This window comes from Alligator mississippiensis, chromosome 1 (assembly GCF_030867095.1).
Source record: "Alligator mississippiensis isolate rAllMis1 chromosome 1, rAllMis1, whole genome shotgun sequence".
Lineage (NCBI taxonomy): Eukaryota > Metazoa > Chordata > Crocodylia > Alligatoridae > Alligator > Alligator mississippiensis.
In genome coordinates, this window is record NC_081824.1 from 328527247 (window position 1) to 328554681 (window position 27435).

At 41.6% G+C, this 27435-nt stretch overlaps 1 protein-coding gene across 3 annotated transcripts in view; it reads right to left on the reverse strand.

Moving 5' to 3' along the window:
- Positions 1-27435, reverse strand: part of TBL1X (transducin beta like 1 X-linked) — a 321636-nt gene that overhangs the window by 178271 nt on the left and 115930 nt on the right. The gene's annotated exons all lie outside the window — the stretch shown is intronic.

The following is a 27435-nucleotide window of genomic DNA, read 5'->3' on the forward strand; positions in this document are numbered from 1 at the left end:
AGTCTGTATTTGTAAATATAGATGCCCTTGAAGCACTACAAATTGTACGTGGACAGAAGTGTGTCCCACCTGTAGCACTACAAAAATTGAATAAGCTCTACAGAAATGTTCCTGTCAGAAATAGGAACTTCTCTGTAGCACTGCATTTTGTAGTGCCACATGTTCAATTGCCCCCTAGAGGGGGTCTCTTGCTCCCCCACCATCCCACAGGGCTTTGCTTTCCATCCCTCTCAAAGGGAGGAGGAAGGCAGAGCAGCATGCTCCTTAACAGCCCACCAGAGTAGTACAGCAATCCAGCTCACCATGGTTACAAGGACCACTTCTGCCATAGAGGAAACATCAGCCCAAGAGGCCAGCGAGCAGAACCTGCTGCTGATGCTGTGGGAGCAGTACTGGCAGTACCTGGGGTGCCTCAAGCTGTCAATCAAAACTGTCAAATGGCATCTTTTGATTTAAAGGTGTCAACACAGTATCTTTTTGATTCAAGGCAGAATATTTCATCATTTTTGTGTCAACTTGGTCCCTCTCATCATATTAACAGAAGTTACTGATGACTTCTGTTAGAACAGGACTCGCATGTAGTGTCAATGACAAACAAAAGGATGGTTGAGAGACTTTAGTAGGCACCAGGGTTCAACATACAGAGGAGCTTGGGGGCTGAGATCCCCCATAAGAGATGAGAGCCCCCTCAAAAGCCCCCCCATAAGAGACAAGAGCCCCCAGCCCAATCTGTGCCTTTCTAAGCAGCTTAGGTGGTGGCAGCAGCTCCTTCTGGCTTCCAGCTGCCATTGCCGCAGACACCCAACAAGAGTCTGTGTGTAAGTTGAACCCTGGTGGGCATTAAAACACATCTAGCTTAATTTTACTTTTTTTTTTTTACATTTTTACATAAAAACTACACTTTTATGAGTGATTACCAGGGATCCTGGTTTTCTCCGATAAAAAAATATCCCAATTTTTTAATTGAAAGAAGTAACCTAAAATCCACATTTTTTCTGTGATTATAATGAAATATCACTTATATATTTTAATTATGAAAAATGTGGATATTGGGTTACTTTTTTAATCCAAAAATTGGGGATTTTTTTTTTTTTTGGCACAGAAAACCAGGACCCCTGGTGATTTCATTATTAGTCATTAAGCAGTCCAGGAGGCTTGGAACAAAGGCACCAAAAATTAAATAACATCATTATGGCGGTATTGGGAATATTAAGTGAGAACCTTATTATACTTGTTTGGTTCAGAAACTTACGGAGGCAAAGACACTTTTTTTGTTGTGTGTCTGTACAGTTCTTACCACAATACCCTTATCTATGACTCAGGATGCTAGACATGACTTCAATATGAACCAGTACCATGGCGACAGAAATCAGTGTTTTTATGACAATAATATCAGTGTTTTAATATCTATGATGGAAAAGATGAAAAGATTAACCGATTAACATTATGGCTGACAATTAAAACAATAAACGAACAATGAATTTGAATTACGCATGTCCTTAATTCACCTTATTATTGCACCGCCAATTATTATAGCACATACGGCATGTAACACCTCCCACTGTTTGGAGACTCCCCCTAAAGGTGAACCATATGTTTTGGAATACCTAGACACAGCAGGGCAAGAGAAATAAATCTCTGCAGCCTTAAGTCAGGATTGTTTTGATTTCACTGCTCTGTGTCCCCCAACCTTATTTATTTTAATGACGGATTTTGCAATTTAATTTATTTAGGCTAAACCTAGAGAAAGAAAAATACAGATACCAAGATATAGATGGATAGTGCTAGGAAAATCTCCTGTTCTGTTTGTATGGCTACTTAACACTAAACAAATATATTTTAAACAGCTTAGCATCAAAACAACATTCTCAGCATAAGACATTGTCATCACTAGCCATGAGCTAGTCTCTAACTTTCAGCTGGTAAGCTTCCTATTTAAGGAGTAATCAAAACCATCTACTTAGAAGGCAGCAAAATAAAATAAAATGCTAGATAATTCTTAACTATTTCACATTTTTCATGTAGTGTAAGAGATTGTTTGCATGGGAAGTCCAAGTGCTACATGTCACAGCAAATCAATAAACTTTTTTTAGGCTTTACAATTCTAGACCCTTATGCAATAAATATATCCCTCACAGGGAATGAGTTGTTATCAACAAACTCTTTGTAGATTAACACTACTCATACTTTAAATTTAATATAATATTTAAAATGCATGTAGTGCCATATCTTAGGTTGGCCTGTTTTGGGAGGTTAGACAAAGCAGTGATGAGCTATTGTGCTAGTGCAGTTCCTATAAGGATTCCATTTGCCAACCCATATTTTTACACAACTAACCATTATTTCTACGCTACTATTTTCCACCCCTCACATTTTTAACTCACAGGTACAAACAAGTGAACAATACTAATGAAAATGATAAATGATAAATAACTTCCTTCCCTTTCCTTTTTTGCATTGTTGCGACAAGGTATTTAGCAAAATTTGCAGGTTTGTTGGAACCTGACATGGCCATAAGTACTTCTGCTATGGCCTGAGAAATAACTAAAATGAACAGTGCATGATGATGAATGTCAAGGGGCATTAACTTCTGACCAAATCCTAGCAAAATAAATACAGTGCTCTGAAGTAAACCATAGTAGTATTCACAGTTCAGACAAGGAGATGCTGCATCATTGGGTATGCTGTAATTTGCAGTTAACTCGGGAGATGGGCACTTGAGTGAGAACAATCACATGGCAAAGCCATACCAGGGTTCATCATTCACTGACAGTTCTTAGACCTGTAGTAAACTGAACCAGCGAACTGCGAGAGAAGTTGTCTGTCCTTGTGAAGATACTGGGGAATTATGGGAAGCCACTGAAGGGCAAACTAGAGTTTGAGCATATCAGTCTGCATCCTAACCACTAAGTACCTGTTTTTAACTTAACTTATGGATATATATAAACCAGCTGTCCACAATTAAACCCTCCACCAAACTTGGGTCCCAAGTTTTTGTGCGAGGACAGCCAGATTAGGGGAAACACCAGGATAGGAGCTTTGGGAGGCACAACCAAAATGTCCCTTATACAAAGGCATACAAGTAAGTCAAAGACAGAACTAGAACAACCCCCCCAGGAGTTCCCAGTTTTCAGCAGTGGTACAATTTATGCTGCCTTTCCTATTAAAGTATATATTTCTAGGTATTCTAGTCTTATAACACCCTGACTTTCCTCTTACCCCTTGAAAGTGCATGCTTTACTATATGAAAATTTTATAGATTTCTAGCTATTCTAATTTTAAAAGTATGAATAAACTTACTGAGTTTGTATGGTTGTACACATTGAGCATTTAGGATACTTTTGAAAATTCCTACATCTAAAAGGCAGTGAAGGACAAATATGCAACAGGTTTCTCTGACATGTTGCTATTCCTAAACTAAGAAAGGAAAATAACCCCCAAAATACACCTCTGTGACAGACTATGTTTTTGTTGTAATATTTCTGGTTTAAATGTGTTCATGTTGTTATAATGTAGCATACCTCAGTTTCCCTAACTAGGTTGTACTAGGGCAAAGAAGGGGTTAAGAGAGACTGAAGTCAGAATTGCCTTGCCTGTGTGACACTTTACATGCAAGAACAACATAAACATCCTTTAAAGGTGACATCTGGGAGGTGTCAAGGGAAGAGGTATCAAACAGTGGAGAGAGGAGCCTGGAAGAGATGGGTTTGGCAGGAGAACAGGAAAGAGAGAACAGCTAAGCTAACTTGGAGCGCTCAGTGCTATGCTGACTAGACTGGGGAGGAAGGGATTGCTTAACTCTTTCCAGGAGAGGAAAGACTGCTGCACTGCAGTTGCCCAATGAATCCCTCTGCTGAAGATAAGCTGCCTGCTTTGCTGATCAGGGTGCCTTCCCCTCTGGAAAGCTGAAGTCCCTTTCTCAGGAGCTGAAGTAGAAGGTAGTTCCCTGAGGGAAAGCCAAAGGTTCTCTAGAGATGAAAGGAGTCAAGGGCTCACCCCACTCCTGAAGCTATACTTGGGCTGGCTTCAGGGGGATCCTCAGAGGGATGAGACAAGGCTGGGAATCTGGAGCAAGCACTCCCCTGGAGGCATCAGTGACAACCCAAACTAGCAATTTTATCCACTTATTCTGAAGCAGGCAGGAGCAATTGTAACGTATGTACGAGATGCAGAAAGGATGACTACGTAAGCAAGGGGGAAAAGCGTAAAATAGGATGTAATATTAAATTCATAGTTATGCTTTATATTAAAACTGAAACATTTTCTACGTGGTTTTCTGGTTCTGGTCCTATCAAACTGTATTATACTTCACAAAGTCAAAACTGGCAAAATGTGATGCTATATAATGAGAATGACCAAAGCAATGTTGTCCAGTACTCTGAAATGAAACGTGGTAACCAATGCCACAACTCAGTTTAAGCAGTTTCTAACCTCTGCTCATACTTGCTTAGTTGCTTCCCATTAATTTATGCTTCATGGTCTAGGCCTAGGTACCAACAGTGGCTAAGTATGTTTTGGTATTCTGACAAGAAAGAAAGGTAATAAAAATTTCCTGTCCTAGTAAGAGTGAATCTATCATAAGCAGAAATCACAAGAGGTGCAGAACTTACAGACACATTTCAATGTTATTGAAGGTAGCAAGATATAGGAGTGTACTTTCTCATTAAAGATCCAACCACCCAATGGGCCATAAATATTTCTACCTGATCAGAAACTGCAGTTCAATTCATTCTATAACACAGCACCATATAATACAGTATAATATACTGCAATATAATACAAAACAATATGCAAAGAATAATGCATTACGGGTTCTGTCATATGGCTGGGTAATTTTATTAAGAAGTTCTACTAACATAAACCATAGCTGATGTCTGAGTGATTTCTGCATCACTTGAAGCTAGCAATAAAAATATATTCTTGTAATATATTTTTATATATATTACTTTGTGGATGCACAAAGTTTGTTATGGAGAAGTTAAATGAGGAGAGGCTCATTGCTCCCCATTTATTCCCTGCTTGTGATACTCAACTATTCAAAATCATATATTTGAAATATACTGGAGAATTTTTGGATGGAAAAAATACATTATTTCCAAGAGGAGCACTAGCATAGGTTTTCAGAAATATCACAAATTAAAGAGAGACCATCATAAAAATTATACTGTATGAACTGGTGCCCAGGAAAAAGTCAGCCTCTCCTGGCACAATCTTTAAAGTTGAGGAATGTGTTAGAATTTCACTGGTGTTTTTCAGAGGCAATATTCTGTACCTATGCCTGTCAATGAACACAGCTAACCAAAGTCATCAGAAGTCAAAGGTTTTCACTACCAACTGAAGCCAGATGCAAACCACTTGCTAGGCAGAAAAGGAATATTAGCATTAGCAGTCCACTGAGATATACAATCATTCTGCAAACTTCTTCAGAGAAAAAGCAGTCAGAGCTTTGGTAGTTATTAATTTTGGTATTTAGTACTTTCTGTGAAAGGTGAATGACTCTACTTTGGAAAAATCTTTGCAAGGCTAAAATTCTGCCTGTGTAATGCTTGTTTGCTGCATGATGTGCATATTATGATACTACACTTATCCCAAAGAACAAATTAAGCAATAATACATGACAGGCAGTGCATTTGTAGGCAATTTAGTTACCACCTGAGGCATGCTACAAAGGCACAAGGCCAAAGGCTGAGTAACTTTAACCACCCAATAAATGCAAAAATAATTGCACTGAAATGCAAAGCTTTGAGACTCTTATTACTAAGAGATGGAATTTATTCACAAAAAGAAAGCATTTCCAGATATTTAGTGAGCATTATTGTAATTCTGACATCACTGATAGGCAATGAAATGTCTAGTTTTGAAGCTATTTCATTATAAAAATGAAATATACATGTTAATTTGCCCTTGCTCCTATGTATTCACTGCTTGTGAAATTATGTATCTGCCAAAAGACTTATTGAACAGTGTTAATTTCTTGTAAAAATTATTAGTAACTGGTAAAATCTGATGTTATGGAATAGGGAAAACCTCATTAGCTTTCACAGGAATTAAAAAAAAAATTTTCATAGCCCTAACTGCCCAGAGAGTGTGCAGATAGTTGCTTTCACATTGGCCCATTCTGTTTATTTACCTGCTTTAGGTTTCATGAGCATAAAAATGACATTGTTTATGACCTATTCTCCAAAGTCAAAACAAAGTTCACCACTTTAATAACAAATATGATAGACCAGCATTAATTTGCATTCAGCTTTAAGTTGTACTACTGAATGCAAATTCTTCCCATGAGGCTTAATGTTACTCTCTTTCTGATGTGACTATATTCAATAATCCAACTGCAGGTTCTCCTCACACTAAGAACAACGTCTCACACATGGAAACATGGGAGAAGCCAGGTGGTATTTCATGAATAAGCACTCTATACAGATCCAGCCTGTCTGCCCTTATGGGAAGTGCCGTATGTGTTTTCAAGAGTTTGCATGTACTTACATGTATAAAGGTAGGACTTGTCAAGTGCTATAGGAAAATCACATATCTAAGAGGAAAATGAAGCATAACATATCCCAAGACTGTAGGATGATTACATTTTGTATGTGGGGTTATCTTGCACAAATTAGTGTCCTATTTGATGAGGTAGTTAAAATATCATCCATAGAATTCAAATACCATACATGCTTTTTATTTGCTTTACAGTAGGGTCTAAGCAACTTCCCAGTCAGCTGCCAGAGCTCACCTAGACCCTTTGTAAAGAAACCAATGTAATGGAAGATAAAAGAGGAAGAGAGGTGCTTACTAGCATGGGAAAGTTTGCTGTGCAGAGGCCTGTATTCTGAGCAAGGAATTCCTCTATTCTGATCCCAGTGCCAACACTAATTCAATACATGGTCCTTGCCACATCACTTAACTCTGCTGTGAGGCTTCCTCATATGTAAAAAAGAATAAATACATGTATCTTATCTCATATACAGGTTTGGATATGTAGGTATTTGCAAGACACAGTACTATGAAAGAACTAAAATTCACCCAAACCCTTGGGTACTGGACACCACACACTTAATATACAGGGGGTATCTAGTTACATAAACTTCTATCTGTATGGCTTGAGGAATAGTAAAAACACAGAGAAATTTAGTGTGCCTATACATGAGCAGCAAGGCTGCTCTGACATGCTGTAATTACGATTAATTGAGCCTGCAGGAACATGGTAATTGTCTCACTCCAGCAGACTCCACAGTCTTTTATATCAGCATCCCCGTGCTTAAAAATGGTGGTGGGGGGGGGGGGGTGCTTTAACTAAAGCTCATTTGATGAGCTTTAGTTAAAGTGGCCTCACCACAATTTTTAAGCACGGGCATGCTGATATACGAGAACCTCTGAGTGCTTTAATTAGAGCTGTACCCCCTCTTCTCCCACCACCACCACTCCTGCAGCATGTGTAGAAACACCCTCAGTTAAGGAATTTAGGCTGAAAACTACAAGTTTGGAGTAACCATCTTTGTCCTGTTTAATTGCAATGGAGACCATGGCATAGAAAACCAAAAGTTATGGACCACTTCTATAGGAAAGTAATGGCAATCCAAAATTCCCCTTAATTCTTCATAAAGAATGAGCTTTCTAATTTTCCTTTTTTAATGTTTCATAACTTGCCAGAACCTATATGCATTAGGGTTTCATAACAGTAGAAACCATGTAAAAAAATAGGAATGTTTGGGGGTTTTTTTTAAATTAAGAAATGAGAAAAACAGAAAAATAAAACTGATCTAGATGGAAACAGTATTCTCCAAAAATATCTATGCAAAATCAAGTAGGGAAGAGCTGTTAAGAGGAAAAAACACTTCTGCATGAAGTTCAACCCCCAAAGCAGGACCACTGAATATAGTCTATGAGCACTGTATACATTTAAAGCAAATAAAAACCAGTACCAGGCAATATTATCTGAAACCTGGTTTTTCGCATTTTTATTAGCAAAGAGCTGTTAAGATGGCATCACACCCACATCACAGCTGTTGATAAAGCACTGGTATGGCTGCCAATTTTGTCTTACACTGACCTAATATATATATTAGGGAGAAAAAGAGCAAAACCCATTATTTTCATTATCAGTTTCACAGATTGATCCTCCCTGTACAAGAAAGAAGTTCAGTATCCTTCCTATAGTATCTGATAAGCAGGGATCTGGGTTTTCTGTTCACCATGGAAAAATGCAGAAAAAAAGTGGATTTTCTTCTAGCTTGCAAGGGGATGCTTCGGGCTGGGGGGAGCAGCATGCAGAGGATGCTAAGTGCATGTATGTGCACATGAGAGAGTGGGTTAGGGTTGGAGGCTGGGAGTGCTGGCCAGCCAGGGTGGAAATACACAGCTGCAGGGCGTGGTTGACGAATAGGATGGAACAGCCTGCCACCGGAGGTGGTTCAAGCGCCTACATTGAACACCTTCAAGAGCAAACTGGATGCTTATCTTTCTGGGATCCTATGACCCCAGCTGACTTCCTGCCCTATGGGCAGGGGGCTGGACTCAATGATCTTCCGAGGTCCCTTCCAGTTATAATGTCTATGAAATCTATGAAATGGCTGACATACCTGCCTTAACCACTTCACACAATGCCAGTCCTAATTTGTTGCCTATTTCTTATGCTGCAGCAAAATCCAGTTATCTGAATATTGTTTAAGTACATCACTTTAGTGCAGACCATCTTTCAGCCCCACTGCCTATTTTGTAACTTAACTGTCCCCTGCTTAACTGCAGCCTAACTACAGCTGTGTACTTAGGACTCCATTTAAATGCACCAGTGAAAATTAAGAACATGTCAAAAAGCTGCTCTTAGAAATCTAGAAAGTGACAGGAGACAGTTAGTTTCATGGCATATCCCTTCATTTCCAAGGCTTCTAAGAGCAAGATACTAAGACCACAGAACTGACTCTACTTAAGTAGCATTGCTTATAATACTGTTAGTGTTGTGGTTTTAGCAGCCCCAAATCTGGCGAGCTATTCTCATTTTCAAGGTGTCTAAAATGGCTGTGCAAAGCTTTGGTAGCCAATTAGATTCAGAGGAGATTCAGCCTGATTCAGGGACTGAATCTCTAAATCCAAATTGAATCGGGAGACCAATTAAAAGCTCTGAATCAATTTGAAGCATCTGAATAGATTTGGAAAAGCTTCGGCCGCTTTGGAGATTCAGCCATTGACTAAATAGGCAGCTGACAAAGCTGCCTCCAGCTGGTAAGTCTGTTGGGGTTGTGGGGTGGGAGAGGGAAGGAGCGTGGGCAAGGGATGGACTAGGGCTGGGGCTGGGACAAGCTACCCAGCTGGGGCAGGGGGTGCATTACTCAGGAAGGGGGAGGGGAGGCATGGGATGTGGGCACAGCAGCACTCAGAGCAGGCGCTCTGCCCTTCTCCCACTTGCTTGAGAAGGCTGGGGGTGGGAGGGCAGGACGTGGGCGCGGCTCGCTTCAGGCAAAAGGGAGCAAGTGGCAACAGGGCATAGCTCCTGCTCTCAGTGCTGTCACACCTGCATCCTGCACCCCACCGCACTGGCTGGTAAGCAGCAACAGGGCAGAGTCCCCACTCCCAGTGCTGATGTGGGCGCATCCTGCCCCCACCCCTGCTGGCTGGGCAAGTGGCAGTAGGGCATAGCCCCTGTGGCTCCCCCCACTGAGGCAGAAGCAGGCACAGCCTGAGAAGCCATGGAAGAAGCCCCCATGGCTGCCCTGCCCAGCCCCAGTCTTTTGGCACTTAAAAATAAATAAATAAAAAAGCCTTGCACTCACTGGCTTTGGCAGCAGTGATCGGGGCCTCTGAGGGCTTGTGGCAGAGCCCCCCAGCACAGCGCAGAGTAGCAGGGGGCAGAGAGGATTGTCCTCCCCCTCCACCTGGCACCTGCATGGCAGCTGCCCAATGGCGCAGGTGAAGTGTGGCTTGGCAGGGCAACATGTACTGCTTGGGAGCTGGGACCACTGGGGCTGAGCAGTGCTGGGCTCTGCCCCACCTCCCAAACAGTGCACGGCACCCTGCCAAGCCACGCTGCACCCATGCTATGGGACAACTACCACGCGGGTGCCAGGTCGGGTGGGTGATCCCTGCTGCCCCACACTGTTCCATGCTGCATGTGGGGCTCTGCCATGGGCCCTTAGAGGCCCTGCTCACCACTGCTACAGCCAGTGAGTGCAGGGCTTTTTTGTGGTTGTTTTTTTAAGTGCCAGGAGGCTGGGGCCAGGTGGGGGATGGGGCCGGGCAGGGCAGCCATGGGGGCTTCTCCTGCAACTCCCCCCACCCAGGCAGAGGCAAGCAGAGCTGGAGGAGCTGTGGGAGAACCTGCAGCTGCCTAGCTGAGCCTGTCCCTCCCCAGCCGATCTGAATCTCCAAATCAGTGCCGAATCTCCGATTCTGATTCTGCCAAATTGAACGGGGACAGTGATTTGAATCACCAAAGCGAATCACTGTCCTCTGAATTGGCTGAATCCAACTCCGAATCCGAATCAAATACTTCCCTATTCACACAGGCCTAGTGTCTAATAAACAGTCAGGGCTGCAATGAGGAGCTTTGAAAATGAAGGAAGCTAGACTATATCAGGGACTGCTAATAAAAGAGCTCTGACAGTGCTGTTCATTTAATAAGCACTGATTATTTACATTAACTTTAGAAAAATGCATAGACTTTTTTGCAGTCCTAACACTAAGCCTTTAAACCAAGTATTCTGTATTATGAGGCCTGAGTGGCTTGTGTTTTTACCTTAAATGGAAAACTATTTTCATGCATTTTCCGTGTTCTTACTGTGCAAGATTTGTATCAATAACACTTAAATGAAAAGTTTAAATGTAAAGAACCAAATTACGATACTTAATAACATATAGTAGGATGTGTCTTATAGCAGGGCTGTCCAGCCTTTGAGTGGCTGCGAGGCTGCAAGTCATTCACTGAATGTCATGTCACACTGCACTGCGTGGAAACCCTGCCCACCATGTGGAGACCCACCAAATATTTCGTGTCAGTGTCCCTGTCCCCCTGCATACTCCATGCAGTGGTCCCATGCCATGGGACCTCCGGTTGTAGGGTCCCTTGACCACACTGCACTGCCACACAGGACACAAAAGCTGCAGGAGGAAGAAGGAGCCCAAAGGCTGTGGCAGTGGCAGCAGCAGGAGAGTGATAAGGGAAATGGTGCCCAAACCAGGAGCCTGGGGGCTGCAGCTTAATCCTTCAGGGCTTGAAAGTAGCTCATGGGCCACCAGTTGGACAGCTCTATTTATACACGTATTAATGCACAACTTGGGCAGATGAACATATAATGCCATGGGAAACATTTTCTACTAACACATTTAATGATAATTTTGACCTTCATTTAGAACTGAGGATGCCAAAAAGCTTGTTCAATAGCTCTCCCAGCTTCACAGTTGGTTCAAGGAAAGATAGCAGAAAAAATCCTTGCCTCCTGTACATATCCTGAACCATCATGGTCACAATAACTTTCTAACCCTATTATATGATAATTTTGCAAGGGAACATTTTATCTAGTTATCGTTTTACCTATGATTTTACCTATATATATGAAGCTAGCCAATGCCATACCTACTTCTCTTATTTTGATACTTTCTTTTCAAATATTAATAAAAAGCCTTTTCAGAATATTTATCTAAGAAAGCCTGATCTTATTAATAATCCATGAATAACTCAATCTGGAATAGAACCGAAGCCCAGCATAGCATAAACATGTTTACAGAATTCCTGACTTAATTTAATGAGAAATTATCAAGTTTCATTTGCAAATTGGAACTTTTTTCCCAGTGTTTACTTGTTAAAAGTCATTCATATGTGCAAACATCCATTCTGAATGTGAGGTAGTGTTAAGTGTATATGAAAATTAGAAGTATAATCAGATATGCAGACTTCTGCCCCTTTAAAATTTAGCCTTGAGGGCACTGCATTTCTGGATAATCACTGCTCTCTCTATGGGATTGTAGACACTTGGCTTCATGCCTAAGAACATACCCAAGGGATGCAATGATCCCCCAGTACAGTCTTATTGCTTACCCATCTATTCTCAATGCATACAGACTTAAAAACATTCTTTTCAAAGACTGCACCCTGGGAGCCTAAATCAGTTGATAAAATCCATTTAAATTAGTATTGAGCAATTCTTAAATTTTACAGATAAATAGATACAGTTTCCTAGATATCCTTTGCTGACTCGTTGCCTTCTACTTTATTCTAGTTAAATAATTAAATACTCTTTTGTTGTTCCTATAGTCCCTGCCTTAGCATGACCATTAATCAATAACACATAAAAGGTAGTTCTGCTTAGGCAACTGTATCCCAACTTAGAGTGGGTCAGGAAGGGGATCAAGGGAGTCTTATAATACAAGACTAATATTTTTGGTATTTTACTGTGTATCTGAAAGTGCATGCACTTGCATATGTGTACAAGCAGAGTGAAACTTCTAACCAAAGACTTTAAAGGATTTGACCTTTTGTTAGTTTGTGATGTTAGTTCTTGTTCCATCACTTCCCAACTTCCAAGCCTCCACGTTCCATGGTCTGAAGCAAACTCTCTGCATGAAAGCAAGACTGTACAAGACTGCCAGGTAAATTAGACCGGCCTGGGACTTTTCTAAGCCCTTAGTGCTTACAATAGGAAAAAGGTAGCAAAAGAAAGCAACAAGTAATATTTTAAATGCGGGTTACAGATATATAATTTGAAGTGAGGTTTCTAGCTTTTTTAAACAGACCATGAAAGTTTGAGGTTTTTTTCTTATTGTTTGAGTGGGTTTAGTACTGGTACCAGGTATCAGATGGATAATCAGGAAAAACTAAATATTCAAAATGAATTGTATAGGGAAAAAGCCTGCATAAGCTTTTGGTCTACTGCCTCTGCTGTTATACACCTACAAGTTTGTAAAGCTACAAGGTGGGCAGACATTTTAGTCTCATTGTCCGTTCAGAGTTTTCTTTCTGCTGCTGAGATATTCAAGAGGTTCAAAGTAGTGCCATATATTGGCAAGTGTCCAGCAGGAACAGAACTGAGACCACATATAACCTTCTACTAGATGAGGAGTCAAATTCATATGGCCTTGCAGGCCAGATAAGTGACCCAGATCCAGTACATAGGCCAGACTGGATCAACAGCTCCATGGACTTGTGCCTCCCACCTTTACCTCCCCCACCCCTTCGCCCCCCAGTGTTGGATCCAGCACCTGTAGCACTCACTACCATTGCTCTGAGATCCTCACTGTACGTGGCATGTGTCCTGGAGTGGTCAGGGTGGGCACCACATGTAGCGTACATACTGGAGCAGGTGGAACAGGCACCATACTACATGTGGTGAACTGCACATGGTCCAGGACTGCACAGCACACAGTGCCTGCTTTGTTTAGTCCAAGATGCATGCTACATACAGTGCTTGTGGTTATAGTGGAGCTGCTGTCATATGCAGCATAAGTCCTGGAGCAGCCGAAACAGGCATTCCACACGTTGCCCTCCCCACCGTCCCTCTGCCCTACTCAAAGGGTAGTCTAGGTCAATTCGGACTCAGGGGCAACACTGGGAAACTGGATAATGGGGCTCTACAGACCACATTTGGTCCAAAAGGGTAACAACCCCCCCAAAGTGGTTTTGTGGTTGCTATCATCAAGCTGTTGGCCTAGACATAAAAGGCTCTATATTCCTTTTTCCAGTTCTCTGAGCTAGATGGCCTCCCAAGTTTCTCATGTTTAATGATCTGATATTTATGAAACAAAGTAAATCAACTTCAACCCAAATATAGTTTAAAATGAATGCCTACTACAGAAGTAAGAAATATCATTTGATGTTAAAGTGATTCTTAATATTATGCTCTCAGAGGAGTTATTTAAGTTGATATCCAGTGTTGCAGTAAAATGACTTAAGTGTAGTATCATCCATCATATTTTTGGGGGTAAGCTCTTATGTGCAAACCATGTATATAATTTTTATTAAAGTGCACCGCTTATTTTGTAAATCCCAAAGGTGTGCAACAAGCTCCAAAGGAAGGATGTTCAGATAACATGTTTCCAAATATGCACTAAGAACTTGTCTAGAGCATCTACCGGCTGCCCAAGACCACCATCAAAGAAACAAGCCCTGCCCATTCATTTTTGCACCATCTAGGGAGAGCCATGCTTGGGGTGTTCTGTAAAGACCAACAGTTGGATTGTTAGGAGATAATGAAAAGAGCTCTGTAGCCTAAACTAAGTGGATATAGGAGATGACCGTACTCAGCAGCAGAAGAATGAAGCAGAACTTCACAAGTGGTTATGAAAGAGTGAGTGAGTTGGGATAAGATTATGTAGAGCAGAGGTGCCCAAACTTTTCCTTATTGTGTACCTCCTTCCAGTTTTACCAGTTGCCTGCGTACCCCTACCAGCATAAATTTTATGTTAACCCCTTAAATGCCAATTATTACTATAATGAAAATTAAATCCGCCATTACACAATTTCTCCCACATACCCCTAAGAGGTGTCTGGTGTACCCCAAGGAGTATGTGTATCATAGTTTGGGAACCCCTGATGTAGAGAATGCAGAAAAGGGAGTTCTGGCTGTCCAGAAAGAGCGTGTGAAGTGTGAAGCTATGTTATCTGTTCTTGGGTTGCAGAGCAGAATGGAAGGAGTTCCCACACTTCTGGGCTTTGCTGGTTGCCACTTTTGGGATAAGATCAAGTGCCACTTTTGGGATCCGAAAGAGATTTTATTTCATGGCTATATGGGGGTTTTTGCAGAGATATAGCCCTCTTTCTTGGATCTCTCCAGTGCAGTTTAACAACACTTGCAGCAGCAGGACACTGACCACTGATATCCCCTGCCTTATCTGTGGTAAACTATGGTGCTATGCCTTATAGTTGTACAACAGGACCAGGGTGGGGCAGGATCAAGTATGTAGTTTTAGTATTAGGTTAGAAAAGGATTTCTATAGGATGGTTTGGATAAGGATGATCCTGCCTCAGGCAGGGGGTAAGACTAGATGAGGTGGGTTGGAGGTCCTTTCCAGCCCTACTTTTCTATGATTCTATAAGCCAGGGAGTTAAAGTACATAGCAGAGTGCCCCAGGGGCATGGAGGGGGCAGGCACTGACCACGGTGAGGGACGGAGTGGGGTAAGGGCATGCATTGCCCAGCCAGGCCAGTAAATGTGACCCTGCAAGTGGGTCCAGGGGAGTGGCAAGGGGGCATGGGAGGGGTAGATGGCTCCCCACTGCTGCGCACACCCCTAGGGGAAGCATGGGGTGCATGTGTCCCCCTAGATTTGTGTGCAGAGCAAGGGTGGACTGCCCACTGCAGGCTCAGTGACAGGGGCTGTGCCAGCCTCTTCCCAGCTAGGGAGCTGAGCTCAGGGCGGGTGGTGCTGGAGTTGGGAGGGGTGGGTGGCTACAGCCACCCCGAACTGCTGCTCACCCCACACCTTCCCACCCCAATTGCAGCCCCAACCCAGCCCACCCTGCTGGGAAGAGGCTGGTGGAGCCCCTGGCCCTGAGCCCACAGCAGGCAATCTGCCTTTGCTCTGCGCACAAATCCAAGGGGACACATGCCCCCCATTCCTCCTGCAGGGGTGCGCACAGCAGTGGGAAGCCACCCACCCCTCCCCTCTCCATCCCATCCAGTTCCCTCTAAACAAGCTGGCCTTGGGGTCACATTCACTACCCTGGCTGGGCAGTGCCTGCCCCTGCCCCACTTCCTCCCTCACTATGGGGGCCTCGATCTGCCTCCCCCCCCATACCTTGTCCCTCCCTTCCACCTCTTTCCCTGCACAGATTTACTGGCAAGGCATTGCTCTTCAAGCTGCCAGGCTGCATTCCTGACTGCGTGCATGCTGCGTATGTCCGCGTGCACACAGCATTTATCGGTGACATTATGGGCTACACCAACCAAACAAAGCCAACTGCTGATAATGTTATTTTTCCTTTTATTGGTGCTGATATGATATACAACCGATCAGTGCAAGGGACCTCTGCTCCCCACAAATCCAAGCTACAATCTTGGATGATAAATGTAGTTCTTTGTACTGACAAAAACTTAATTTCTCTTCTACCTCAATGTGGGATATTGCTCATATTCCAGATCAATCTTTCCCATCCCCAGACTACTTTTCCTTTTGGCATCTGCCACTCAGGGTTGCCAATCCAAGAAAAAAATTAATGACGACCTGCAAACATTTTACTGACAACCAAACTTTTCTACTGACCTGTTTTAACCAACATATATTTTTTATAATGTAAATGTAACCCTTCTGTCATTCCTAAACAGCAGCTGGAAAGGCAGGGTTCAAATTTAGGGGTTTAACACCAATCATAGGGAAAAAAAGGTTTGTTTTCAGTAAAAAGTTTGCAGATTGTCAGTAAAGAAATGTCATTGGCTTGGTAACCCTGTTTGACTACACCATGCTTCTTCCCCTTCAGGGACTCCCTATTAACCTTTATTTCCTGATACTCCTAACTCCACCCTGCCCCATGCTACCCCTCAAGCCCACACCCCAAACTGACCTTGACTAGTGTCACTGCTCCCATCCCAGCATTGACCCCAACCTGCTGCTTCTCCCTAGGCTACCAGCCCCTCAACTTCATCCTGGCTGGACCATCTTCTTCCCTCTCCTAACAAACCCAAGACTGTGCATCCCTGCATATCTTTGAGGTGAGCACGGAGCAGCCATTACAGGCAGATGATGGTAGTTCACGTGGCAGCAGCACATGGCGGTATTGCAGAAGGAGTAATGAAGGCTCCTGTGAGCTCATAAACCTGACAGACAGTTACCTGCAAGTTGCTCCCATTTAGACTAGCACCAGGGGTGCTGCTCTGCTCAATCTGCTCTGCTCAATCTAGATTCCACACTTGAATCTATCCTCATTTTGATGGCGATGACAGATCTTCAAATGAGCTCACTGGTTCTTACAGACAGCTCCTTTTTTTTTTTTTTTTACTCATTTTATGGACAGGCATCTTTAGCCTGGTTTTTTTTTTTTACAGACTGACTTTAAATTTATGGACTCTGGTAGAAGGTTCTTGACTGTCCATAAATGCAACCCTGCTACCACTACTGTGATTTATACCACCTCTCCGTGGGGTAGGAAACTTCAGTAAACAAAGCTTTTCTTAATCAACTTTGAATGCTATGCTATGAACCAAAAGGGATAAAGTGTCAGAGCTACTGCTGTAGTATTCCTTGTCTCAAAGGCCTACTTGTTTGTCTCCAATATATACTAGAACTCAGCTGCTTTAATCCCCATGTACCCCTCACCCACTTACACTGCAAAATGCCAATTCCTCATTCAAGAAGACTGTCTGTACATGTATGGAATTTTTTAAAATTATGTATCCAACCTACCAGCTGTCAGAATCTACTTGACATTTATAATAGCATCTGCAGTGTAATCTATATCTATTTCAGTCTCTCACAATCAACTATGCTTGCTTATTTTATTAATGCACTTTCCATTGTATGACCCTGACACAAAGCCTATTCCTTTCTGTACATTATCTCTATGCTCTGCTTGAATAAGAAAGAAAAATACGAAAACACTGCATTCTGAGATATAAGATGACGGTAAATTATATAAATTATATTGAACTACTCATCTTTAATTTGGCAGGCAGAGAATGTAGACAGTTCCTAGTCTCTGCAAGCATTTTACCAGCATTTTTGACTGATACTCAGTATAAAAATGATTTAAGTAAATAAATTAAATGTTCCAGAACCATCAAAGTTCTTCAGAAGAGCTATACACAAGTCACAGAAAAGTTTCCTGTGAGGTAAAAGATATACCAGGGAAACAATATAACTTTAAAATCCAATACATTTTGCATTTCTGCATTTAAAAACTGAATGATGACTTTGCTCTTTCCATTTGCTGCAGCTATGACAACAACAAGCAAAGTCAAGAGATAACAATTGCTTCTCATCTTGAGAATCATATAAAAGATATCAGCCACCATGAAAAAAAAAGTTGTGACTGTCTGGATAAACTTTTCCCAGATTTTTCTCTTCCAGTTACTTAATGAACATGTGAGTATTTATAATATGAATTACACTTGCAATATTTCATATTTCAAATATTGTAAACATTGCTTGTGCTATTTAGACCTTCTGATGACTATACTGATCTCTGCCAACTTCCTTCCAGAGTCACTTGTAGTATCTGGAACACATTTCTTCTTTGACAGAAAGCCCAAACTGGTACTTTCACCTTCTTCTGTCTCCCTTAAAGCATACTAATTTTCTTTTCTCAGAAGGTGGTCTGTGGAACTGGCCTAATTGACTGTAGACATCCACCTTACTTGTTACCAAAAATAAAATTGTTTATTTAGCATAAGGTAGAAATTAAAGAGTAACATGATAAAAACAAATATGACTCAGGACTCAGGTAAGGTTGGGTATTTGACCAATTAAATATTATCAAATAATGATCAAATCTTTTAAGCATTAATTTATTAGAACAGTGTAGAGAGAAACTGTAATTGTCAGGATGTACACACATAATTGAAATAAAAAGAATGCATTGTGAAATCACAAAATTAAATTTGAAAAAAAATTGTAATGATGTTATATAACTATCAATGTTAGGTCTCTTTAAATGTAGATAATATTCAAGAACGAACAATTCTTTCTTTCTGTGGCTTTTATCCCAAAACCCCAGTATCAGCTCATATAATTACCAAAAACAAATTAAAACAGATGTAAAACATACGTAGCAACAATAAAAGACAGAAGTCAGTTTTTAAAATGCAGTTATGCTAAGCAGGCAGCAAGCCAACTTCAAGCATTATGCTCTCTGCATTCAGAGATGTCTGTAGTCACAGCAGATGGCCAGTAGGACAAGATTTTCTATACTGCTGGTATAGCTCCTGCAATGTGTTTTAACAGGAGACTAAACTGGTCAAGTCCGTGGCGCACGGGCCAAGTCCCGGAGGACTGGAAAAGGGCCAACGTGGTCCCCATTTTCAAAAAGGGGAGGAAGGAGGACCCGGGCAACTATAGGCCAATCAGTCTCACCTCCATCCTTGGTAAAGTCTTTGAAAAAATTATCAAGGCTCACATTTGTGAGAGCCCGGCAGGACAAATTATGCTGAGGGGAAATCAGCACGGGTTCGTGGCAGGCATAGATCGTGCCTGACCAATCTAGTTTCTTTTTATGACCAGGTGACGAAACGCCTGGACACAGGAGGAGGGGTGGATGTCGTATACTTAGACTTCAGGAAGGCCTTCGATACGGTATCCCACCCCATACTGGTGAACAAGTTAAGAGGCTGTGACTTGGATGACTACACAGTCTGGTGGGTGGCGAATTGGCTGGAGGGTCGCACCCAGAGAGTCATGGTGGATGGGTCGGTTTTGACCTGGAAGGGTGTGGGCAGTGGGGTCCCGCAGGGTTCGGTCCTTGGACCGATACTCTTTAATGTCTTCATCAGTGACTTGGACGAGGGAGTGAAATGTACTCTGTCCAAGTTTGCAGATGACACAAAGCTATGGGGAGAAGTGGACATGCTGGAGGGCAGGGAACAGCTGCAGGCAGATCTGGACAGGTTGGACAAGTGGGCAGAAAGCAACAGAATGCAGTTCAACAAGGAGAAATGTAAAGTGCTGCACCTAGGGAGGAAAAATGTCCAGCACACCTACAGCCTAGGGAATGACCTGCTGGGTGGCACGGAAGTGGAAAGGGATCTTGGAGTCCTAGTAGACTCCAAGATGAACATGAGTCGGCAGTGTGACGAAGTCATCAAAAAAGCCAATGGCACTTTATCGTGCATCAGCAGATGCATGACGAATAGGTCCAAGGAGGTGATACTTCCTCTCTATCGGGCGCTGGTCAGACCGCAGTTGGAGTACTGCGTGCAATTCTGGGCACCGCAATTCAAGAGGGATGTGGATAACCTGGAGAGGGTCCAGAGAAGGGCCACTCATATGGTTAAGGGCCTACAGACCAAGCCGTACGAGGAGAGACTAGAGAAACTGGATCTTTTCAGCCTCCGCAAGAGAAGGTTGAGAGGCGACCTTGTGGCTGCCTATAAGTTCATCACGGGGGCACAGAAGGGAATTGGTGAGTATTTATTCACCAAGGCGCCCCCGGGGGTTACAAGAATTAATGGCCACAAGCTAGCAGAGAGCAGATTTAGATTGGACATTAGGAAGAACTTCTTCACAGTTCGAGTGGCCAGGGTCTGGAACAGGCTCCCAAGGGAGGTGGTGCTCTCCCCTACCCTGGGGGTCTTTAAGAGGAGGTTAGATGAGCATCTAGCTGGGGTCATCTAGGCCCAGCGCTCTTTCCTGCTTATGCAGGGGGTCGGACTCGATGATCTATTGAGGTCCCTTCCGACCCTAACATCTATGAATCTATGAATCTATGGAAGAGCTGAGCAGAAAGGAGGAAACCAGGGGTAAGCATGTGTACGATATTCTGTTCATTGCCTAAGACTGAGATGTACGTTATAAACGGTGATGTAAATAGGGTGGGCCAATCAGGGGCTGACTTGGAGGCTGGAGGGACAGAAGAAAAAACCTGCTGCTGCTGCAGCCACACAATCATGCCAGCAGTGTGGCAGCAACCAGAAGTCACTGTTGCCCCTGTGTGTGGCAGCTGCCTTAGGCAGCTGACAGTGTTATTACAACTCTGGTTATAAATATTAACTCATTAGTCTCATTTTGCTTCACCTTCTCAAACATGATGTCCTTTCAGATTATAATTTATGGTAAACTTATTCAAACTATTATAGACACCATGTAACTTGATGGAGCTTTTTATCTTGATGTAAACAAACCATTTGAGGGTATGCAACAGGTCAAATAAAATGGTTGGAAATTTGACAACACAGTTGAATGAGTGACTGTAACCTGGAGGTAGCCTCTTTTCAATATTTTGTTTCTTCTTTACTTTAGAATTAACCTCCAGGAGTATGATACAAGTATGGCAGACTGTTATATGGCTGAATTGAATGGGTATCTCTTTTTATACATATATTTTATACAGGCAGGCATGCATGCATACTAAGATGGAAGCTTGCTATGTCAGGGAAAAGTTACATGTCTTTTTCTCTTCAATTAAAAAAAAACTAAAATAAAAATGGAGTCAAGTACTCGTCACTGAAACTTTAATAAGCCTTATTCATGCCATTTGATTTACAAGTCACGACTTGCGAGGTTACTAAATTTTCGTAGCTTCATGTAGTCAAGGAACTGAGATTTCCTTTCAGCAATGGTGAAACAACTGGCCATATCAACACATTACCTGCTTGAAAAAATGGCAAACGTGGTATTAAATAGCAATGTAAAAGTGTTAAATTTCCTGCTCAGTTTATTTTCACTTTTTGTTACATTTCTATCTTCATGTGCTCTGCCCTTGGTTCCTTTTCCCTCTCATTCTACACCTAACAACTGGATCAGCTCATTCACAAATACAAATTCAGGTATCATTTCTGTCATACTTAACATCATCACTTGGATATCCAGCTGTCAACTCAAGCTGCACTGGGTCAAAAGAAAATTAAATCTTCTCCTCCAGGACTTCCCAATTGTTTTGTTCTTATTCACTGCCTTATTGGTCTCTAAGGGCTCCAAAAAATGAGTTGTCTTTCCTTTATGCTTTCTATTCCATATTTACACCTTATCAATCATTTCACATTCCCAAGGAAATGTTAATGCCTGCCTCCAGCTAGTACTCACCAGCCTCTATTGTCTACTTATTAAGCTTTCAAACAAGCACTTACATGATTTTTGTCAGGTTACTCCAAAAACTTGGGAACAGCCCAGCATAAATAGCTGCAAAGCTACCCTTTTGGCCTTCCCTCAAAATCTCCCTTAAATTTTCCTTTACCGTGATGTCTAAAGGGCACACAACAATAGGGAGATTATGCTATCATGTTAACTGATACTGACTCATCATTTTCTTTGGCTCCCTGATCTGTCGGCCTGTATTCATACTGCTCTTCACTTTTGGATTTAGATGGTAAACAACTTGCAGCAGAGGCTATCTGTGAAGGACCTACAGTGCATCTGAGATGGTACAGCCCCTGCACTGGCCTTCTATGTACCTTACTAATACAAGTAAAATAATAAATAGTAATAAATAAAGCATACACAGAGGTTGTTGAGCCTGAAACAAGGAGTGAAAAAGACTAAAATATACATTTTCCATGAAAAAATTCAAGTGAAATATTTTTAGGGACACTGAAATTCCCAGGTTCAATTTTCTAGTTTAAGAAATATTAAAACCTTCATTTGATTTTGTATTGTGTTAAAAATTATTTCACCTGAGTTTTTGAAGAATTAACTTGTCAGGAATTCAAGATCTGCCCCTAATGCTGCCTGCCCCTTCTCCCTTCTTTTCTCTTTTTTTCCCAGGGAGGTAAAAAGTAAAGAAAAAAGCAGAGTAAAGGGGAAAACTGCCAATTCCCCATTTTTAAAATGAAAATATAAATATTCTATTAGAAAAAAATCAGATTTTGGTCAGTTTCACAGTCTTTTTTTTAAATTTGAATTGTGAGAAATGTGTGGCTGGCAAGCGTTTCCATTTTTTCACTCGTGTGTCTTCTACACCCAATTTGCTCATCAACAAGGTTTTTCCAGATTCCTAGTCAACAAATTCAGCTGGGAAACCAGAAGTCAAGCTGGCTTTTTTCTGCGTCATGGGTCATAGTTGCATCTTTTATACTTTATGTTATCTGGAAAACCACGCATCCATATTTTTTCTTATAATTCTTTTTATTACACACACACTAGAAAAAGCCATAATTATTAATCTGTCCAGACCCCATTTCAATTTTGCCAAGAACTGCACCTGCAGGTTGATACTTTGCATACTTACATACTCTGCAACTTTGTTCTCTGCTGACATTACACCTGGACTATTTCACGTTTACTGTAAGTAACCATAATTACCAACATAAAGAAATTCCAAGGACACCATATTTGTAAGAAGCTTTCCGAACAAAGAACACTTTTTAGCAAATGTGTTATGTTTAACGCATTTCTTTGAAGAAAGTTGTAGTAGTTTAGATATATATCTACTACTAAGACCTATGACTCCCTGCTGGAAATACTGCAAGAGTAAGCCATGCAAGTCTTCATGAAAAGAAGTCTTTTGATTGTAAGCATCAGAGATCCCAAGACAAAAACAAATAGTCTTCTTGTTGAACTGCTGTATCGCTACACCCAAAACACTTAAGTTGATGGTCAAAAAAAGAGCCGCTGCCAAAGAACACATCACAACAGTACATGTTGAAGCTTCATTGACACAATTTTTTTTAGTGTTCATAATAGGTTATGAACCAAAAAAGAATGTTTCAGATGAAGTGACCCTTTAAAATATGCTGCATATGTCCAAAAAGTCTTATTTCCTTCACTCTCAAAATTACAACCTATGAAGTAAAGCAATGGACAAAGAGAGACATAAACAAAGTCAAAATGACACACTAATATAAACTAATGTCAGTCTAAAATGCTTGTGATAAATATGAAATATCTCTAATTCACAAGGGTAATGAAAAAACTGTCCTTATGTGTATGATACTTAGTGTGTTTTCTTTTACAAATTCAGATTTCTCCAGTGTTCAACTGGATTCAAGCAGAATCGCTTAGACCTTTAAAAGCCCGACCACTCATTTTTAAGTGGGAAAAATGTATAATTTCATAATTTCCTTTCTCAAATATAAGGAAGAAGATAGAAAGAACTTATGTAAAAAAAGTTGATGCCAAATTAACCCTTCAATAACCCCCACTGATTTTACTTAACTAGACATAATAGCACCCAACAGTTCTACTTTGCTGTTGTAAATTCTACTTTAAAATCTCCTTCACTTCTTTAAAAATTATTCTTTCAATGTTCTGTTTTCAAGTTAGAACAAATATACCTTCCTACACTTTTTCTAGAGCAGATAACTCTAGTTCTTTTTCTACATCTTTTGAAGAGGCTGGGTCATATTCTAAGTACATGAAGATATATTTTAATTCCTTGAGTTTCATTGATTTATTCTAGCTGAGAATCTGGAGTTCCTTAGGCTCTATGGCACACTTTGTGTTTCATGACATATACTGTTGCACGAAACATAAGGGTAATGCAAAAAGAATACTGAAAATATAAATAAGGAGTCTGATAAATTACACCTTATGATACATTCAGACTGTTTCTTCTGGCTGTGGGGGAAGGCAAGGAGAGAATGAAGTTCTAACCACATCCCCAAATGCTGAAGAAAGGCCCGTAACTTTATCTCCTTGGGTGGGGGACATGCACCAAACTTTACAAACAAAGACAAGGAGTAACCACTGACATCCTATTTTTGCCATTTTTTGCACATAAATACATGTCAGACCCACACTGCTATTTCAATCTTTTTCTTTGACAGAGAGCCACTAACACAATAGATATGAAAGCATGTCTCTTATATGTGAATTAATAATTGAACTAAACTAGGCAGTTGTGTGTCAGCGTGGGCAAGGGGGGGGGCAAGACGAGGGGGGAGGTGTTTATATATCAAATTGTCTCTTGTAAATAAGTTAAGGGGAAAACTGTTTCAAAACCACAGTGTTTTGCTAGATTTTAAGTACATGGTGTGTCATTATCTTATCTCCAAGTTCTCCATCTGTAATCAAGTCCTTCTTGACATTAGAATTGAATATATATTCTAGCTGCCACTGTATTCTAAGTAAAACAGTGTGAACATGAAAGCAGCAAACCCAGTTTTAACTCCAGAACTGGCCTGCAGTTAACAAACCATTTGAGGCCACTGGATTTTATTTTGATACCCAACACACAAAAAGACACCCACTCAAAAAGGGAGCCAGGTTCTATTCTACCTATTAAGAGCATAAGTGAATTTAAGTAGTTAAGAGAGATTTATTCTATCCTGCTTGAGTCCCTGCAAAATAGTTAATGTAAAAAGTTGGAGGGTCCTCCTTCTCCCTGCTTTGTTGTAATTCAATTTTAAAGCAAACTCACAGTGTGTTACAAAGGTAGACACAATGGCTGCTGACAGACGTGGAAAAAAACCTGTGCTTTACTGGAAGCAGCAGTGCATTAGTTTGACCTGCTATTGCAGCATCTGTTTAGGTCAGGTGCTTCAGGCTTTTTGGCACTTTTATCTAATAGCTGATTGAATCACATATTTGATAAAAGTGCCAACAAGGCCCTGCTGAAGCGCCTGATCTATACAGATGATGGGCAAGCCAGGTCCAACTAACCCGATGCCTCTTCTGTCCATGTCCTGGGGTATGCTAAATTTAAAGTAAAGTGCCATTTGGGGGGTGGTTATGTCTATAAGCAGAAAATGTTTTTAGGACCTAAACAGGTGGAACAGAATAATGCATAGGGACCTAAATTGACTACAGACACACAGAAGATGGAATAGAATCTAGGTCTTGGTGTCCTGACATCATTTAAAACAGGGCTATTCAATTGGCACCCTGCTGGAACCAGCGCCCAACTTAACAAAGGGTTACATTGCAGCCTCCTGGCTCCTTCTGAGCCTTTTCCTATTGCTCTGGCTGCAACAGTGGCCAAAGTCTCCAGGCTGCCCCTCCATCTTCTGGCTTTCACTGCCTGTCCCAACCCTAAGCGGAGCAGAAGGAGAGCTGGGGTGTGTACATGGTGCAGCTGGGATATGCACATGGTGTAGCATGTGGCACAGTAGTGGAAAAAATGTGTGTGGTGCAGCAGAAGGGGATGTTGTCTGTATGACATGGGTCCTAGGGCTCACCTTGGTGCTGCCTACTTGTGTAGCCCATAAGCCCTTCCACCCTTCTCCCCCACTCCCACTTAAAATCATAAAAAGTTAGGGTTGGAAGGGACGTCAGGATGTCATCTAGTCTAATCTGCTGCTCAAAGGAGGACTATCCCCAACTAGAGCATCCCAGCTAAAGCTTTGTCTAGCCGGGTCTTGAAAACCTCCAAGCATAGAGGTTTGAAACCAATGGAGGTTTTAAATCCTTCATTGGAGGATTTAAACCAATGGAGGTTTTAAAACCAATGTAGGTTTTAAATCCTCCATTCACAACCTCTCGGAGTAACCTGTTCCAGTAGTGTTTTACTACTCTCCTAGTTAGACAGCCCTGACCTAAAAAAATTAGATACAAATTAAACAATTCAGTAAAGCATAAATCATCCTCATCACTGAGCAAATCCAAGCCATAATCAAATAATAAGCAAGCAAACCAATAAGCTCATTATGTCAGACCCTCATTCATCCTTTTGATATCCTCACTTTTCCAAAAGCCTGAAAAAGAGATGGTCCTTGCTGGCTAACAGCTTCACATTCTGGATAGAGAAAAAGATATATACAAGGGTTTTTTTTCCACAGATGACAGAGTGGGAAAACACATCTGGAAAAAGCGGTACAAAATGCTACAGCCGAGAGATACGCAAGCATTTTTAATGTGTTAAATAAATTTTACATAAATAACCAAGCTACGAAAAGAAAAAAAAGAGCAAAGCAGCAAGCTCTTATTAATGCTATGAATTATAAATAATGAGTGAAAAGGAGATTGATTTTTTAAGAAAATGTTACATTAAGATCCATAAAATGCAGAAGCCAAATAACTGAGAGGAATAGTAATGGTTAAGTTTGTTTATTGGTCACAGCTATCTTAAGTTACGAATTATTTGTAAAATGTGCCTATATCTTTTAACTTCCTAAGAAACATATATGCAGGTCAGCTGGTAAGAACATGAATGAACGAAGAGGTAAATGATCAGGTGAAAAATTCTGTCCAGACTCAAATACCTGATTCTGAATTCTGTGGCAGCAAATCTAGAAACCAGAATCTATAGATGAATTTATGCCAGGCTTCACTGGTGAACCTTGGGTCTGCATCCTTTCTTCAAACCTTCCATTTCAGTACACTAAAATGCTTCATAGAATTAGGTTCTTTACCCTCCAGCAAAGAAGAGGGTCTGACAACCAACTGCTGACCCCAGAATAGATGCTCTTTGAAAGGGAAGCCACAGCAAAGTGGAGAATCAGCAACATTCATTGCTTTCATTTGGCAACCTGCAATGAGTTGCAAATCATCCCATGGCTAAGTACAGGCAATCAAAAAGCCTGATGTGGAATTGATTCAAGCTACACAGGTTTCTGTAAGTTGTGTAAATTAGGCCATTAATGAACAGAACACACATTCCTCTGTTGTCTAAGGAAGGTAGATGCCTACACTGGCCAAGTCCAGAAACTAGAGGTGCTCCTACATGCCTTCCAGCTCTCCTGGGCTGCAATCATCCCAGCTCTTCCCCTTTGCCAGCTCCCCACTTCTCAGGCATCAGGGGCACAGGGAGAGGAGGAATAGACCCTCCTACCCTACCCCACCCCTCAGCCAGGTTCTGCAAAGCAAGTCGGGGGAAGTCCCTGCCACAGGGGCTTCACTTTCTTCTTTGCAGACCCTGGCTGGGGGGAGCCAGGGCTGGGGTGGGTGTTGTCCCCCCCACCTCACCTACCCCCCATGCCACCACTGGCTGGGTTGG